General features: G+C 55.9%; 1 long non-coding RNA gene across 2 annotated transcripts in view; it reads right to left on the reverse strand.

The window, feature by feature from the left end:
• Window positions 1–6,280: 6,280 nt before the first annotated feature.
• Window positions 6,281–15,641, reverse strand: part of LOC136792541 (uncharacterized) — a 45,228-nt gene continuing 35,867 nt past the window's right edge. Inside the window, exons 5-7 of one of the 2 annotated variants that reach the window (XR_010836482.1) lie at window positions 14,447–14,524; window positions 6,762–6,898; window positions 6,281–6,537 (exon numbers count right to left, since the gene is read on the reverse strand). This is a non-coding gene — a long non-coding RNA (uncharacterized lncRNA). Of the gene's footprint in view, window positions 6,541–6,761; window positions 6,899–14,446; window positions 14,525–15,641 lie in introns of both variants that reach the window. The other variant, XR_010836483.1, reaches the window with a different exon arrangement.

Raw genomic sequence — 15,641 nt, forward strand, 5'->3', positions numbered from 1 at the left:
CTAAACGCCTCATTTTGAACACGTGTCCCATGAAGAGATCTGTAGTTACGCTTGCGCAGAACTACAATGAACGCACCTTTTTCTTATTTACGCTCCTCACGCCTAGGACCGCCCAGCTTCGTTATCCCATAAGTACCCTGAGCCCGGTGCCTTTGGGAGAGGTGGATTTGAGGACTGTTCTTATTGGTTTTTTTGCTTGGCTGCCTTATGAGTAAGCCCTGTCTTTGCCGCAAATCCCGGCGTCTCAGCACTTTGACTTGCTGGGCGTTGTGCAGATGAGCCTGCTTTGGTAACCCTATGAAGAGGATAAAATGCCGTGGTGTGATGCACAGTAAAGAGGAGACCTCTGCAGACGAGGTAGTCGTAGGCGGCCTCATGGAGGAGGTGTCTTTTCAGCTGAGACCCGAAAGATGAGTAGGAGCTTGAAGTGCCGAGAACCAGGGAAGGAGTGTCGGGGCGCGGGGGGACAATGCAGCAAAAGCCACAAGTGAGGGCCTGAGTGTTCAGGAAAGAGCAAGGCCTGTGTGGACCGTGTGGAGGAAACTTAGAGAGGCAGGGAGCAACCGGAGGGAAGAATTTCAACGTACATGTCAGGGGAGCCATGGAAGGGATTTGTAGCAGAGAACCAGGGTGTGATTTACTGCCTCCCAACATTCCTCTGGCTGCTGAGAAAGGCCACGAGTAGAAGGGGGGTAACCAGGGAGACAGTCAAGATGCAAGCGTGGCTGGCGCTGGGGAGAGGCAGGGAACTGGAGCAAAGTGGACCCATGTGATGTACCTTCCGGAGGCATCTCCAAGGAAAGAGGGCATGAGGGAGACCAAGGGTGCCAGCCTGAGCTCCTGGACACGTGATGCATGATTGAGTGAGGATACCTGGGGAGGAGTAGAAGGGCCCGCTCTCGAAAGGGCAGCGGTGCGCTAGTTTTTCATTACCCCGTTCCCAGGGAAATGCAGACAGCCCAGAGTCCCGACACGTGTGTGCAGGGAGGGCAGGGGTGTACCCCTTGTGGCTGGGTAGTGATTAGGAAGGTGTGCGGGGTGTGACTGCAGCAGATTTACCCAAAAGGAGCGAGGCTCCCTCTCCTCACAGTAATTAGAGCCCCCAGCGCATTCCACCCACCGAGGGCCTGGGAACTTGGCTCTGTCGGGACTTGCAGCTCCTGCAGCCTAACCTGGCTGTTCAGGGCCAGGCTCTTCTCTACAAGGTGCCCCCCAGCTGTCTCGGGACTAGCCTCCTCAAGTGTGAGGCTTGTTGACTGATTATTTGGAAAAACTGGAAAGTTAACAGGGGATGAAAGAGACACTCCATCACCCTTTCTATTTCAAATCTCAGTTGGTCTTGGTCAGAGTGTCTCAATGGGGACATTATTAGCACTTTGTACATGGTGATACATTGTAAGGGACTGTCCCAGGCATTGAAGGACTTTGATCTTTACCCCAAACATTGTAACAACTGAAAACACCCCACTCATTTCCAATCACTGGTTTTGCATGCAAATCTAACCCTTAAAATGTCTTAGAACCCTGGGGAAAGACAAGGGGGGAGCTGCCCTACCCCCATGGCACCATTTGACAAGCGTGCCAAACCAGTTAGTTCCGAGCTTGGGTACCTGCAAATATTCCATTACTGATGGCCACATCTCCAAAGAAAGTGGATGCCACTTACTGAGCATTCAACCCTGGAAAAATAGGCAGTTATGACAAAATGTGAGAATAGAAAAAGGGATCCAGGCATCAAGCCATCCAGGCAGTGGGCATTTATGAAACACTGAAGTAGGAACAGTGTGTGGTGTCAGGGCCCGAGGAAGAAGAAAGACACCATCCCATAGTGCAAGGAGCTCACAGTGGGTCCAGGAGATAAACAGAATTATGACTTGTGCAAAATCAATGAAAGAGCCTCCTTATGCAAGATGAGTTTTTAAACTGCAGGTACTAACGGATCCATTTGTGAGTTGTTCAATTTATCACATCTTGAAGAGTATTTTTATGTTGGAATAGAATGAGATGGGATGGGATGAATTGGAATACAGTGGAATGGAATGGAACAGAAAATACCAGAGTATATCCCAGTTGGCAAAAGTAAGTAGCGTGTTCTTAATATTCTGTTTCGGATTACCTAAAGGTGTACATTGTCTTCTGATATAAAATGTTTTTTTGGTTTTTTTTGGCGGTACGCGGGCCTCTCACTGTTGTGGCCTCTCCCGTTGCGGAGCACAGGCTCCGGACGCGCAGGCTCAGCGGCCATGGCTCACGGGCCCAGCCGCTCCGTGGCACGTGGGATCTTCCCGGACCGGGGCACGAACCCGCGTCCCCTGCCTCGGCAGGCGTACTCTCAACCACTGCACCACCAGGGAAGCCCTACAATGTATTTCTAATGTTTGGTCACGTTCAAAAAAGTTTGAACCGCGTCGTGTATATCATTTGGTGTCCTGAATGGGATTGTAGAACAGAAAAAGGACATTAGGGAAAACTAGTGAAATCGGAAAAAAGTGCAGAGTTTGGTAAATAGTAATGTAGCAGCCTTGGCGACAGAGGAAACTGCCTTTGCAGTACGGACTAGAAACAGGCATGAACACATGTCATGGACTAGAAACATTAGAGTTCTGGAATAATTTGCACGTGTAGAGCAGCTACACACACTGCAAAGAGTCCTGGTGTCCATCAGTTTGAATAATTCCCCAGCACACCTGGGAGCAGTCAGGACAGGACCTTTCTTCCAGTTGCAAAGATGAAGGAAAAGGAAACTTCATCCAAGACAGTCTCCAGAGGTCACCCCGCTAAGAGGCCAGAGCCCCAGGCCTGGGACCTGCATGCCCATCTGTCTCCAGGTGCCTCTGCAATTAAAGCCACTGGCTGGTAGAGAGGACTCAAGTAGGCTTTAGGAAGGTCCCCCGCCATTAAAGCCACTGGCTGGTAGAGAGGACTCAAGTAGGCTTTAAGAAGGTCCCCTGCCATTAAAGCCACTGGCTGGTAGGACTCAAGTAGGCTTTAGGAAGGTCCCCCGCCAAGACTTCGTGGGCACAAACCCCCCACAGTCCCCTCCTGGGAGAAGAGCTTCCTCCTGTGACCGTGACACTTTTCTTCAATGTCACCGACTGTCAGCTCCTAAGGACGCCACCTGGTTTGAGCTCAGGATGTGACAAGGGAAGCAAATCTCCCAGGTTTTTATTCCACCGCAGCCCATGGCTCATCATCACTCCTCAGACTAAAAGAGCCAAAAAAAAAGAAATGTCAGGATTTTTCCAGAGGAGAAAAGCCATGTGAAATGGGGTGGAGTGAACATCGTCCTGGCTGGGGACGGTGAGCCATGCCCCTCCCCCGCATATGTTCCATCCCCCCCAGTACAGGTGTGCGTGGAGGGGTCCTGTCCACGCGCCACCTCCCCGCTCCGTGTCCCTCTGAGGGGCGCGGGGCCGTGGTTGGTTGGTTTGGGACGTCCACGTGCGGTAGGACCTGGGGGCTGAGCTGAGTCGGGCACAGACGGCTTCGTTCTTGCCGGAGGGCCCATGGCGACCAGTGTCATGCGTGTCCACGTGGCAGTGCAGCCGGGGGGGGGGGGCAGGGCACACGTCCTCTGTCGAGTGAGCAGCTTGGGGGTGACCTTGGGGATTTCTCCGCGCGCGTGTCGTCCATCCCACGGGCGCCGGGGAGCCCGTGCTCCGTGCCGGCCACGGTTCCAGGCCCTGGGGACGCAGCCCAGACCTTGCCCGCGTGACGGGAGACACACAATGAGCAAGAAATCAAGGCAACCCTGCAGACAATTCCAGAGAGTGAGACGTGTGCCGGGCAGAACTTTAACCAGGCTGCAGTGATGGAGTGGCGGGCGGGGGTGGGCCTGAATAGGGACCCGGGGAATGAGGAGGGGGCACTGGCCTGAGTCCTGGAGGAGAAGGAGATGGTGGGAGGGGTCAGGGACGGGGCTCCCGGCAGAGACTGTCACGGCCAACCGGGCCTTGCGGACCCTGAGAGCAACAGGCTCTACCGGCCCCCGCACAGAAGTCCCTGCGCTTGCAGCCTGGGGGTCATTAGGAGACCCTGTAATGAGTGATTAAGAGCATAGACTCTGGTGCCAGGCTACCTGGGTTCAAATCACACCTCTGCCACTTACTAGCTGGGTGAAATCACTCTACGCCTGTTTCCTTATCTATAGAATGGAGATGATAATAGCACCCACCTCACAGGGCTGCTGTCAGGATGAGATGGGTTAACACACTTAGCACAGTGCCTGACCCAAGTATGTGTTGTCCACCGTTACTGTTAGGGTGGAAAAGTCTAGCATGTTGCGTGGGATTCCAAAAAAGCAACGTTAATAGACCGGGATGTCCAATTTGACATGTAAAGGGTGTACATGAAAGACAAGCACAGTTGGCACCAGAATATCTGTTTTCCTAGAACCTGTGCCTACCCTTTTATATAGACAAAGAATTTAACAGCATGCCAGCAACTCTTCAAGAAAAATTAATTACCCCTGGGCTTGCCCCTCCCTTATTCTCCCTGTTTAACCTGCACTCTGCCACCCCTAGGGGGTCCTGAAACTGCAGATTACACACGTACGGGGGTGGGATGTCACCGGGTCTTCAGACACAGCGATAGTAAGCAGGATCAGGGCACAGTGCTCCGCCCCCTGTTGTCTGACCTCCCTCAGTCGTGTCCTGCGCATCTGACCCCACTTTGTGCCCATGCGCGACCTCAGACGGGCGCCCCTCAGGATGGGGAAGGCCCGGGACACTGCCTGTGGCCCCTTCCGACAGCAGGAAATGGCGCTTGAATTACGCCCATCACGCCTGGCCCCGGGGCTCCTGGAGACGCAGAAGGCCTTGGAGCCGCATCCCCGGCCAGAACCATCTTCCATCAGGGATGAGAAGCAGAAGAGGAGGCGCCTGGCCGATCCCAGCGGCCACAGTTTACAAAACATCTCCCACCCGCGGACGAGCGCCTGCCCCCAGGTGCACCCAGGCGCCTGAGACCAGCAGATAATAGGTGCCCGTGAACTTGCAGAGTCCTGCCCGGATTTCAGTCTTAAGAGTTAATTTGCAAGAAATAATTTGCCCGATTGATCAGCTGCCAGGAATCTGGGCTGACTGGCGATTTCTCTTGGCCGCTGTTCTGGACTCCGGAGCCAGACTGGGGCTGGGGGCTCCCCCTTGGCCTCAGTGGGCCCTCACGGTCTGCAGGCTGATTTAATGGACGTCTGTGCAGCCCCGCAGGAGGCCATAGCTGAGCATGTCCCCTCCTGATTAAAGGACAGCGGCCAGTTGTTCCCCATCAGTGTGGACAAAAGAGGATTGCTTTGCTCCTGGGAGCTTATGGGAGCTCCTCAGATGCCAAAATCTGGCACCTGCCACCTGGCATTCTTAAAGTGACGCTTTCGGGAGAGAAGGCCACTCTGAGGGGGATGGTTGTTATGGGGCCTCCATCCAGGCTGGGGTGGGGGTGGGGTCTCTCTGCCCACGCAGGGGCAGGAGGACAGTGTCCTAAACCTGACCCTGCCCTGGCCTGGCGGGGAGAGAGGGGGTTTGCATGGGGGCGGGGCTACAGATGCAAATGCCTACAGGCCTGGGGGGTCAGGGGACTCCCGCAGAGGCTGGGGGAGGGGCACGGCCCACAGGATGAGCCCATCTCCAGCGTGGAAGCCACGTGGAAATACAGGCCCAGCATTGCCCAGCCTTCCAGCTGCCAGGGCAACCGCGGGAAAGTGGAGGTCACTGTCCACCCAGGGAGTGTGAGCTGCGTCAGGACAGGGCCTGTCCCATCGGGTCCCTGTAACCCCGAGCCCCGCCCCACCTTCCCTGCAGAGAGCCCTCCCCGGCCACCCAGGGGGAGCGAAGCAGGTGGCCCTCCACGCAGCATCAGCTCGGTGGGCGGTGCCCCCTGAACATGACAAAGTCTTGGGGGAAAAGCCCTCCTCTCACACCAGCCAGCCCAGCACCACACACACCTTGATGCTCACGACTTTCCAGAACGATTTTCTCTCAGTGAGTCAGAGGTCACACTGTGGACCCAAACCAGCCAGCAGATGTGTCGAGTTTGTCCCTCCGCGTGTTTTTTGAAAAATGTGAATCCGATGTCAACACGTGAAAAACTTGAGATCTCACTTGAGCATCTGATACTTTGATTCTCTCAAGGTGTCAGGACACGGCGCCACTCTGCGCCCAGTTCTCTCCTGGTGGCTTGTGGTGGCACCGGGGCCAGGGCACCAGCCCCTTTAGACAGGCTCGTGCTCCACAGTTTGCCACCGATTCCACCCCTCCCCCTATTGTCCCCACATGGAGACCCAGGATCTGCCACCCAAACTGCTGTGCTGCACTGTCCACAGGCCACTTGCTGGGTCCCTCCCCGGGTCTTTCCCCTTCTACAGGGAAACGGTAACAAAACCACACCACAGGGCTGGGGGGACTGGCCGAGTCAGCATCCAGAACCTGCTTGGAACGTGGCTGGCAGGTGGGAATCCCTCAGGAAGTGCTGGCTGGTGGCTGGTCTAGCCCTCTTCACTCCTTTTGTTACCTGCCAGGCCCGTGGGGACATTGGCTTTGAGACCTGCTGCAGACAGAGGAACCAGATGTGGTCGTTTCTCTCCAGCTTTCTCCATCTCCACCGCTTTCCCCCAGCCCCACCTCCCACCTCGTCCCACACCCAGAGGGCGGGGGACGCAGAGCCTGGAGTCCCGCCACGTGGGTCCTGGGTCTTCCGCTGTCCTGACCCCCACCGTCACTGCCGACCCGTCTGATGGGCATGTTCCTATTTTCTCCCACGTCTCCTACCTGGATGTTAATCCCTCCGTGCACCGGCGACTTCAGGACCGCATGGGAGATTTGATCGGGCTTGCAAGGGTGTTCTTTCTTCTTACAGCCCATGTTCTATCAGTGAGACACTCCAGAATTCACTGGATGTAATATATCTGTGGGATTAATAGACTGTGTTAAGTACTTTGAAAGCAATCAACAACTATAATCCAATTACTACTGGCTGTATTTTTAATGCTATTTTGCCCCCAGCCCCTCATCTCAACTGTGCGCCAGACTCACGCCCACACACACACACGCAGAGCAGATGCCAACTTTGTGCCCCGCTGCCTCGCCTAACAGTGAGAGCCCTGAATAGTGAACAGCTGATCTGCGTGAAGTAACGTGAGAGCTCCTGTAGTCCTGGGGCTTTTAAACTTACAAACAGGTATCAGCCAGGTTGCCATGGAGAGCAGTGGACCGACGCCAGGGCTCACCCTCCGGACCCGTGGCCTCCTCTGATCAGCAGGGTCACGTGGGCTCTGCGAGGAGGCAGAGGCATGGCCTGGCATTTTAATGACACTGACTTGCTGTGTCTGAGCGGCGAGTGTGTACGGATGAGACAGGGCACGTGTGTGTAAGTGTGTGCATGTGTGGAAGTTCGCACGCACAGCCCCACACACATGGGATGAAAACTGAATGGCCCCAAGGATCTGCTGGACACCTTTCATGTTCTAACGGAGACCGTGAGGCCTGAGGGGTCGCTGGATGGACAATTCGAGTTTCTGAGTCAGGGCAGCTGCTGACTCAGCACTGAGGAAGCTGCTCCTCTGGCCCCATCAAGACCCCCCGCGCTCCCTTCTCTCTCTCACGTGCACCCATCCCCCCTTTTCAACTTCCTCTTCCCCCTCCATTCACCGTCCTTGCCTCCCCCCCGCCCCCCCCTCATTTTCTCTCAGGGCTGCCTGCTTTGTCCTGCAATCCCCCTCCCCCGCCCCATATGGATGATGGGAGGAGAACCACATCCTTGCTGCCTGACATATAAAACTCTCGACACCGGTTTGTACCCATTTTTCGGTCTTGCAAATCCACCCCAACTCAGGGAAAATACTTACACACATACATACACGCATCACATGCACAGAATGTAAACAGACCAGAAGAAAGCGCTCCATCCTCTGTCTCTGTTTTGGTTTCTCCAGAAGCCGACCCTGAGGCAAGGCTTCAAGTCGCAGGATTTCCTCTGGGGGCTGATCCCAAACAATACCGGGCGGGGGTGTGGGGCAGGGAGACCCGACAGGGAAGGGGGCTACGAGCATCCTGCCTGTTCCTCTGGGAACCAGCCAAGGCGTTGTCTGCAGCCCGCGGAGTCCAGCCCCAGAGCGCAGTCAGAAGATGGGCCTGAGGTTCTTGGGAAGGGGCGTGTGCCCACCTCCAGCAAGTTACGTCGTGGGAAACAAGAGGCCAGTCCCGCCGGGGAGCCCGCAGCACAAACAGGCAGCGCAGCCGAGAGAGCTGGGCGTGGCCCCAACTCCATCAGGCCTGGGCCCCCCGGCGCGTTCATTTCCAGCCCCTCGGGTCTCTGGGGCTCCCACACAGCCCAGCCTGGCAGCTGGGACCCTCAGGGGCGACGCAGGGGCCGCAGCAGGAAGCCAGGCAGGGGACACGTGGTGGGCGGGGCCAGGGACTCGGGGACTTTCAGAAAGAGTAGCCCCTCCCCCTGCCGCGCTGCTCTCTGGGGCTCACCCCTGCGCGGCACACCTCCCCCCACCCCAGACATCCTCCCAACAGGTGAGGCCCTACTGTGCACTGCACCAGGCTCGAGCTGGGGTGCATCGGGAAACGGGCTCCCAGGAGCCGGCGCTCCAGGGAGGCTCACAGAAGAGAAGCCAGAGCCGAAGTCACCGTGGTAACATCTGACCTGATGGGTGCTGGGGAAAGCAGAAAGCGGGGACACGGGCTGCAGAGACGTGACAACGGGACAGAGCGGCTTAGCCAGGGAGGGAAGGGGGGGCGGCCCGGGGCTCTTTGCTGTGCCAGCCCTGGTGCCATCTTCTGTGACCCATTCTCTCCCACCTTCATTTTCCAGGCTTTACAGTCTCCTTCCCAAAAGCAACAGAGCCCAGACCTGCTGGGCTACGGCGTGGCTGTCACACCTAGTCACACAGGTGTCCTTTGTGTGACACGAAGCCCATGAGACAGTCTGTCAATCATTTTTTTACACAACCGCAGTAAGAAACACATGTCACACGGTGTTCCATACACACAAACACACACACACACGCCTATTTATGTGACAACAAAGCAGAAGTTTCCCCAAACACCCCTTCACTGCACGCCACGCACTCTGATATTTCCTCATCTAGTCTATTCTGGTCTATTGCAGAGTTTAAGCCAGGGCTCCACCCTCTAAATTGATTTCAAGACCCACTTATGCACCACACCCTGCAATTTGATAAACTCTGTACCAGGAAACATCCGGTGGTGGGTGTGCTGGACCAGATGCCGTTTGCCCCACAGTGAGGCCGGGGAGGCGGGGGCAGGAGGAGGGCTGTGCCCACTGGAGCCTCAGAAGTCACCCCCTCCAGTGTTTGCCCAGCAGCCTGCCAGGCCGGGGGCCTGGGATTGGGGGCACAGACCGGACGGCAGGAACTTGGCCTGTGGCCGCTCAGCCCGGCATCCTCCCGAGCCCACCAGGAACAGCCCCCCGGCGTGGCTGTGGCGGACAGGAGGCCCCCGACAGATGTCTGAGCTGGGCCCACTCGCCCCTTCCCAAGAACCCCAGAGCTGCCCTGGACCCGCACCCGGGAGCAAGCTCAGAGGGGCCGGCGGGCAAGCGCTCTGCCCGGAGAACAGGCAGAAGCCGCTGTAACCCCTCAGCAAGAGCCGCTGCTACTGCTGCCACGGGGCCCCGTCAGCTGACTTGGCCGCGGCCAGTGCACTGGGCCCTACGTGCGCCACCTCGCTTCCTGCTCCCAACGGCCCCCAGAGGCAGATACGGTGGTCTCACTCCTGGTACTCTTGGTGGCAGCAGCACGATGAGATCGCAAACAGCACCTGACTTTCCCGGGCACCTGCCAGGCCACCAGCACGGTGCCGAGGGCTCCATTTGATCCTCGCTAGTCTGGAGTCCTAACCACAGATAGCATCTGTGTGACCCCAGGTAAGTGACTTAACCTCTCTGTGCCTCTGTTTTCTCAGCTGTAAATGAGGCTGCCCCTAGGAATTAAAGATGCTTAACCAGGGCCTCGCACCAGCAGGCAGTCCGTATAGGTTGATATCAGCCCCACTCGACAGCTGGAGAAACTGAGGCTCAGAGTCACTGGCCTGGTGGGAAGTGGGGCTTGCTTCCCAGTCTGTCCAACGCTGAGCTCTTTGGCTTCCCTCCCTCATGGCCACCTTCAGAGGGACAGGGCAGAGGGCCATCACCCCACACACACAAAGGGGCTGAGCCTCTGAGGACCCCACCATCTGGCCAAGATGCACGCCCCCCAGCTCCCAGGAGACCACCAATCGCTCCTGTGTGTCCGACGTTCCAGCCTCCAACCACATGCTACCCACCGCGGGGGCATCTCCCCGTCCCGGGCCGGTTCTCTGCGGACGACATGTCTGCTGGGGGCAAGCCTGTCCTCCTTCCATCGTCCACGACATTCCCTCCTCTGGCTCCCCTCTGGACACATGCTGTCCCTCTCATCTCCGTCATTTCCACGCAGCTGACAGTGACAGCCACACCGGCCATGCTTGTGACACAGCCTTTTGGTTTCTGATAGACTAATTAACAGCCAGGTTTCACCTGATTCCACTTACAAGGGCAGGTTTTCCTTCCAGTCTCAACTGGGTGGTCTTGGGATTGGAGGCCTGGGGCTGGGCTGCAGGCTTGGAGGATTAGAGGGGAGCAAATAACACAGCCCTCACCCTGGGAAGGGGTTAGCGGAGCTGGTTCCACCCTGGCCACCTGGGGACAGCCAGCACTCTAGGCCACCACAGGCCTCCCACCTGATCTGGGTGTTCTGGGTCCCACAGCCTGGGTCCCAGGTCCCACACTTCAGACTTCTGAGTCCTACACCATCCTCTTACCTCCCAGAGAAATCTCTATATTATTCCCGGAAAGACATTCTCATTCCCTTTTGCGGCCTAGGAGGTGGCAAAGCCAACTGGGAAACAGTATGGGCTCTGGAGTCACCTCCCTGGTTCAAATCCAGCTCTGCCACTGCCTGCTGTGTGACCTTGGGTAAGTTGCTTAAACTCTCTGTGCCTCCGTTTCCTCATCTGAAGTGCCTGTTGGTGTCAGGGCAGAGGATAACAATCTGTGCTTCCCAGCCAACAGACATTTAGGCGTTTATACTTCTTTCCTCTTACAGAAATCATTAGAGATCCACCTTTGCATATTTTGCTTATTATTTCATTGGAATAAATTCCTATAAATGGACTTTGGGGCCTGAAGTTGTGCATTTGCAGTTGCAGTTGCAGTTGCTACATATAGTGCCAAACTGCCCTCGGGAAAGATTGTACCAATGAACTCACCCAAGAGGTGTGGTTCTATTTAATGAAAACTTTCTCCATCCCACATTTCCTTTTATTAGGCTTACACATCTCTTCAAAATCCTTGTTTCCTAGATCATAATCTTAGAATTTAATACATGTTCTTCTTTTGAGTTATTATTAATATAAAATTTATCAGACTGTGTGAGAGCCCAGCCAGAGCCTTAGGGAAAGAGGTGTTCCTTTCAGAGCTGCAGATAATAAAAATTACTAAGCCACGGAGATTTGGAAACAAAAGTGACCAGGGAGGAGTAGAATTATCCTTGTTTAAAAGCATGGTTGGAATTTTCACTCTGCACCTGGCATGTAGTGTTTAGAACAGCAGCTCATACATGAGGTGGGCACCCAGTAATCCTTTCTGAATGGAAGGAGTTGTGGATATTGTATTCCAGAGAGAGGTAACAGCACATGCAAAGGCCCTGAGACAGGAACGTGCTGGGCCCGTTTGGGGAAAAGAAAAGAAGCCAGCATGGACAACTCCTCCTATAACTATTCCAGATCTAGCACTGCAAGTTCTGTGTCCAAAGAAATGCCTCAGCAAAGCAAGACAGTTGGTCACCCTAGGCTGGAGCAATGTGAGCCACCTGGGATATTGTCTTCCAATATCCACTGTCTCCTCCCAGTAAATAGCCTTTTTTCTGGGCACACAGCCAGGCAGAATGAAGACTGCACTTCTCAGCCCCCTTTGTAGTCAGGGATGGTCATGTGACTGGGCTGTGGCCAATGGGAAAGAGAACTGTGTGCTCAGCTGCTGGGTCCCACCCTTAAAGGGAAGGCTTGTGCCCATCTGTCCCCTCTGCCCCTTCCTGCTGGCCAGACACGGGGATGTGATCCACCTCGTGGGAGAAGCCACACCCCAGGGGCGACAGAGCAGGAAGGTGAAAGGAGCCTGAGACCCTGAAAACTACAGAGAAGAATCACCCTACGGGCTTGGATTTCATGCAAAAAAGAAAAAAACTGTCTTATTTAAGCCACTGTAATTTGAGGTCCCTGTCATGCTCACTGAGGCTGTAACCTACTTGGTAGAAAGGTGGGGTTGAAGAGGCAGGCAGGGGCTGGGAGGCCAAGGTGAGGGAAGAAACCAATGAGGAAGGGTTCCAAGGCCCACCTGCTCCAGGTGAGAGGCCCAGTGGGCCCTCCCACCACTGAGTAATAGGATTTTCCCCACTTTCCCTTTAGGACGTTGCAAGACACACAGCCCAGTCTCTGGTGCTTATTTCCTGAGATGTCCTTTAAGATTATTTAGATACTCTTTCATTTTACCCACAGGGAAACTGAGGCCCAGACAGGAAATAGCCCACCCTTGTCCTCAGGAAAGAGCCAGTTCCCTTGAATATTCTCCTGGGTCAAGTGGCCATAATTTGAGAATCAGACCAGCTGATTCTCATTCATTTATTCATTCACACGTCCGTTTGTGAAATACGTTTTATAAAGCAAGATGGTCACAGGAGCCTCAACTGGAAGGGAGGGGAAAGTCCTTCCTAATCAATGCCTTCTGCACCCAACGAGGTATTTCTAACCCAAAGATACAGGGGAGAAGGTAATGAGATGGGGCCGCCCCTAGCCCGCCGCCCCCCACACCTGCCCCAGCCTCAGCCCAGCGGCACCTCCACCTCCTCCCTGAGCCCTTAGGGTTCCTAACTTCACGGCCACTGCCCTCTCCAGCCTCTGGCCCCGCCCGTCCCCTCCCAGTGGCCAGAGGAGCCAGGCACCGTGCGCCATGAATCCGAGAAGAGACCTTATCCCTGCCCTCCTGGAGCTTACCGGCCTGAGCGTGGAATCCTCCAGAACCGCCTCTCCATACACACAGGGCTCACCTGGGTGGGGCCGGCAGGGGGGCTGGGGGTGGCCTGACCCCCCACCCCTCACCTGGGAGCAGCTCATGTAAAGTGCTTGTAGCTCACCCCGGGCTGATGGCTCCAGCCTCCAAGACACCTCGAGGCCTCCTTGGCTGCTTGGTAATCAGACCAGGTGTCTGTAAGGAGACGCGACTCTCATTTTCACTTAACTGAAAAATCCACATCATCAAAGAGGCGTAGATGCTCAGTGGCCCTTTTTTCCCTCGCCACTGACCGTTAACCTTTAAAAAGATGCTTCATGAGCCGTTTGCTGAGCCTCGTTCTCTGTGCCAGATGTAATGAGGCTCAAACACGGGCCAGACTCGGGAGGGGGTGAACGTGAGAAATGCCACAAACGGGAGGCCCCGGGGAAGAGTGGGCCCCGGGGCCACTCAGCCTTGCCGGGGGCCTGGAGTGGGTGTGTCCGCTGCCATGCGCAGCCCAGCCCTGGGGCTCTGGGACAGCTAAAGCCAAGTCTTGTTCAAGAAGTGAGTTCTGGGCTTCCCTGGTGGCGCAGTGGTTGAGAGTCCGCCTGCCGATGCAGGGAACGCGGGTTCGTGCCCCGGTCCGGGAAGATCCCACGTGCCGCGGAGCGGCTGGGCCCGTGAGCCGTGGCCGCTGAGCCTGCGCGTCCGGAGCCTGTGCTCCGCAACGGGAGAGGCCACAACAGTGAGAGGCCCGCGTACCGCAAAAAAAAAAAAAAAAAAAAAAAAAAAAAAAAGTGAGTTCTACTGAGACAACGGTGGCAGAAATTAAAAAGCCAGATCCTGTCACTCCTCTGATCTAAACCCTCTGCTGCTTCCACCTGACTCAGAGTAGAAGCCAAGTCCTCACACTGACCTTGGGGCCTTTCTGACTTGGCCCCTCCTCACCGCTCTGATTCCCCTGCCCCTCGACCCCTTCCTCTCTCCTATCTGGTTATACTGACCTCCTTGCTGAGCCCGGAGAGCCAGCTCCATGCCCACCCCAGGGCCTTTGCACGAAAGCTCCTCCCCCAGGGAGTCTTAGGGCTGCTCCCTCTCTGTCGCTTTCTCAGGGGGCCTCCCTCACCCCACTTTTAAAATAACACCCCGACCGCATCCTCCACACTCAGTGTCCCCCTCCCTGCCTCACTTCTCGCCAAAGCACCGACCAGCGCTGACACCGTCCCTTTTACCAGCTGACGGCAGCGTTCGTCCCTCTGTGTTAGGACCGACGGGTCCTGTAGGGAGGGGTCTTTCCGTTTGGTTCACGGCTTTGTTCCCAGCGCTCAGCACAGGTCGGACACGCAGCGGACGCTTCGTAAACATCTGTGCAGTGCGTGAATGAGTGAGTGAATGCATGAATGAATGAAGAAAATCATACCTGCAGGACAAAGCCCTGAGACCTGGAAGACTTGTTGATTACAGGGGTGAAGTTCTAGAGTCCACGTCCCTCCATTTGCTGAAGGGAGTAAGAAATACAGTTATCCAGTGGGGCGGCCTCGTGCCCGGGGCCTGAGTTGGCAGCCAACTGGCCGTCACGGTGACGCCCTCCGTGCACAGGGGCAGAGACACGGGCAGAACAGCAGGGCCAGCCGCGCGGCTGCTGCCGCCCCCTCCCCCCCACCCCCAGCCGCATGCGTGCTGCCGATTTAGAGGCTGTGGGGCACCTTGCTCAGGTTCCCGCTCTGCCTGAGCCCCCCCGCCACAAACCTCCCCAGCGTCTGGGGCTCAGCTCACATCCAGCTCCTCAGAGAGCCCACTCTCCACCTCGGGATCCAGCGTGACGCCTCCTCCCCCGATCACGCGCCGTGGTTTCGATTCCTCGACGCGCTCACCACTCCCTGACTTCCTCTGGTTCACTCCTTTATGCGCTTGCTTATGCTCTCCGAACCCCCCAAGAGGACACCAGCTCCGTTTGGAGGGGGCCCTTGCCTGCCTTGCTCACTGCTGAACAACCCCCAGCCCCGTTCAGGGTCCGACACACAGTAGGTGTTCAATAAACATTTGTGAAATGAATGGCTAGAGGAAACCAAGTGTACATAACACTTTGAGGGTTTAAAAAGTAATATGGAAATTTCCAATTCTTAGAGGACCTGCAAGTAGCATTTACCATCATCCCGGGGTGGTTAGATGTGCCCTGGTTTGAAACGGGAGGATGGCCATTTGGCTTCCCCAAACCCCATATCCAGCGATATAACTATTACTGTGTGTTTGTTCGTTGTTGCATCTGTTAAAATGAGCATAGCGATCCTTTGGGCTTTCTTTTTTCTCTATGCCTTTCAAAACTCCCCCACTTCTGTTGGCCACATTCACACAGTTTCCCAGGGGAAATCCCGCCCCAGGTTGGGTGGGAGAGGTGGGGGCAGGCTGACCTCACTCCCCGCTTCAGGCACGTGACTCAGCCTAAGCTGGTCCACACACTGACCCGTGGCCACAGTGTCCAGAGGCCATGATGTGACCCAAGATAGTCCAATGCTGGTCAGTCCAAAATGTCCTTTTGGACTGTTGGGGTCTCTCGACTCTGCAAACCTCTAGTGAATGCGTTTGTGGCATCTCTGGCTTCGCTGTGCACTGTG

Source organism: Kogia breviceps, chromosome 14 (assembly GCF_026419965.1).
Source record: "Kogia breviceps isolate mKogBre1 chromosome 14, mKogBre1 haplotype 1, whole genome shotgun sequence".
NCBI classification, from domain to species: Eukaryota; Metazoa; Chordata; class Mammalia; order Artiodactyla; family Physeteridae; genus Kogia; species Kogia breviceps.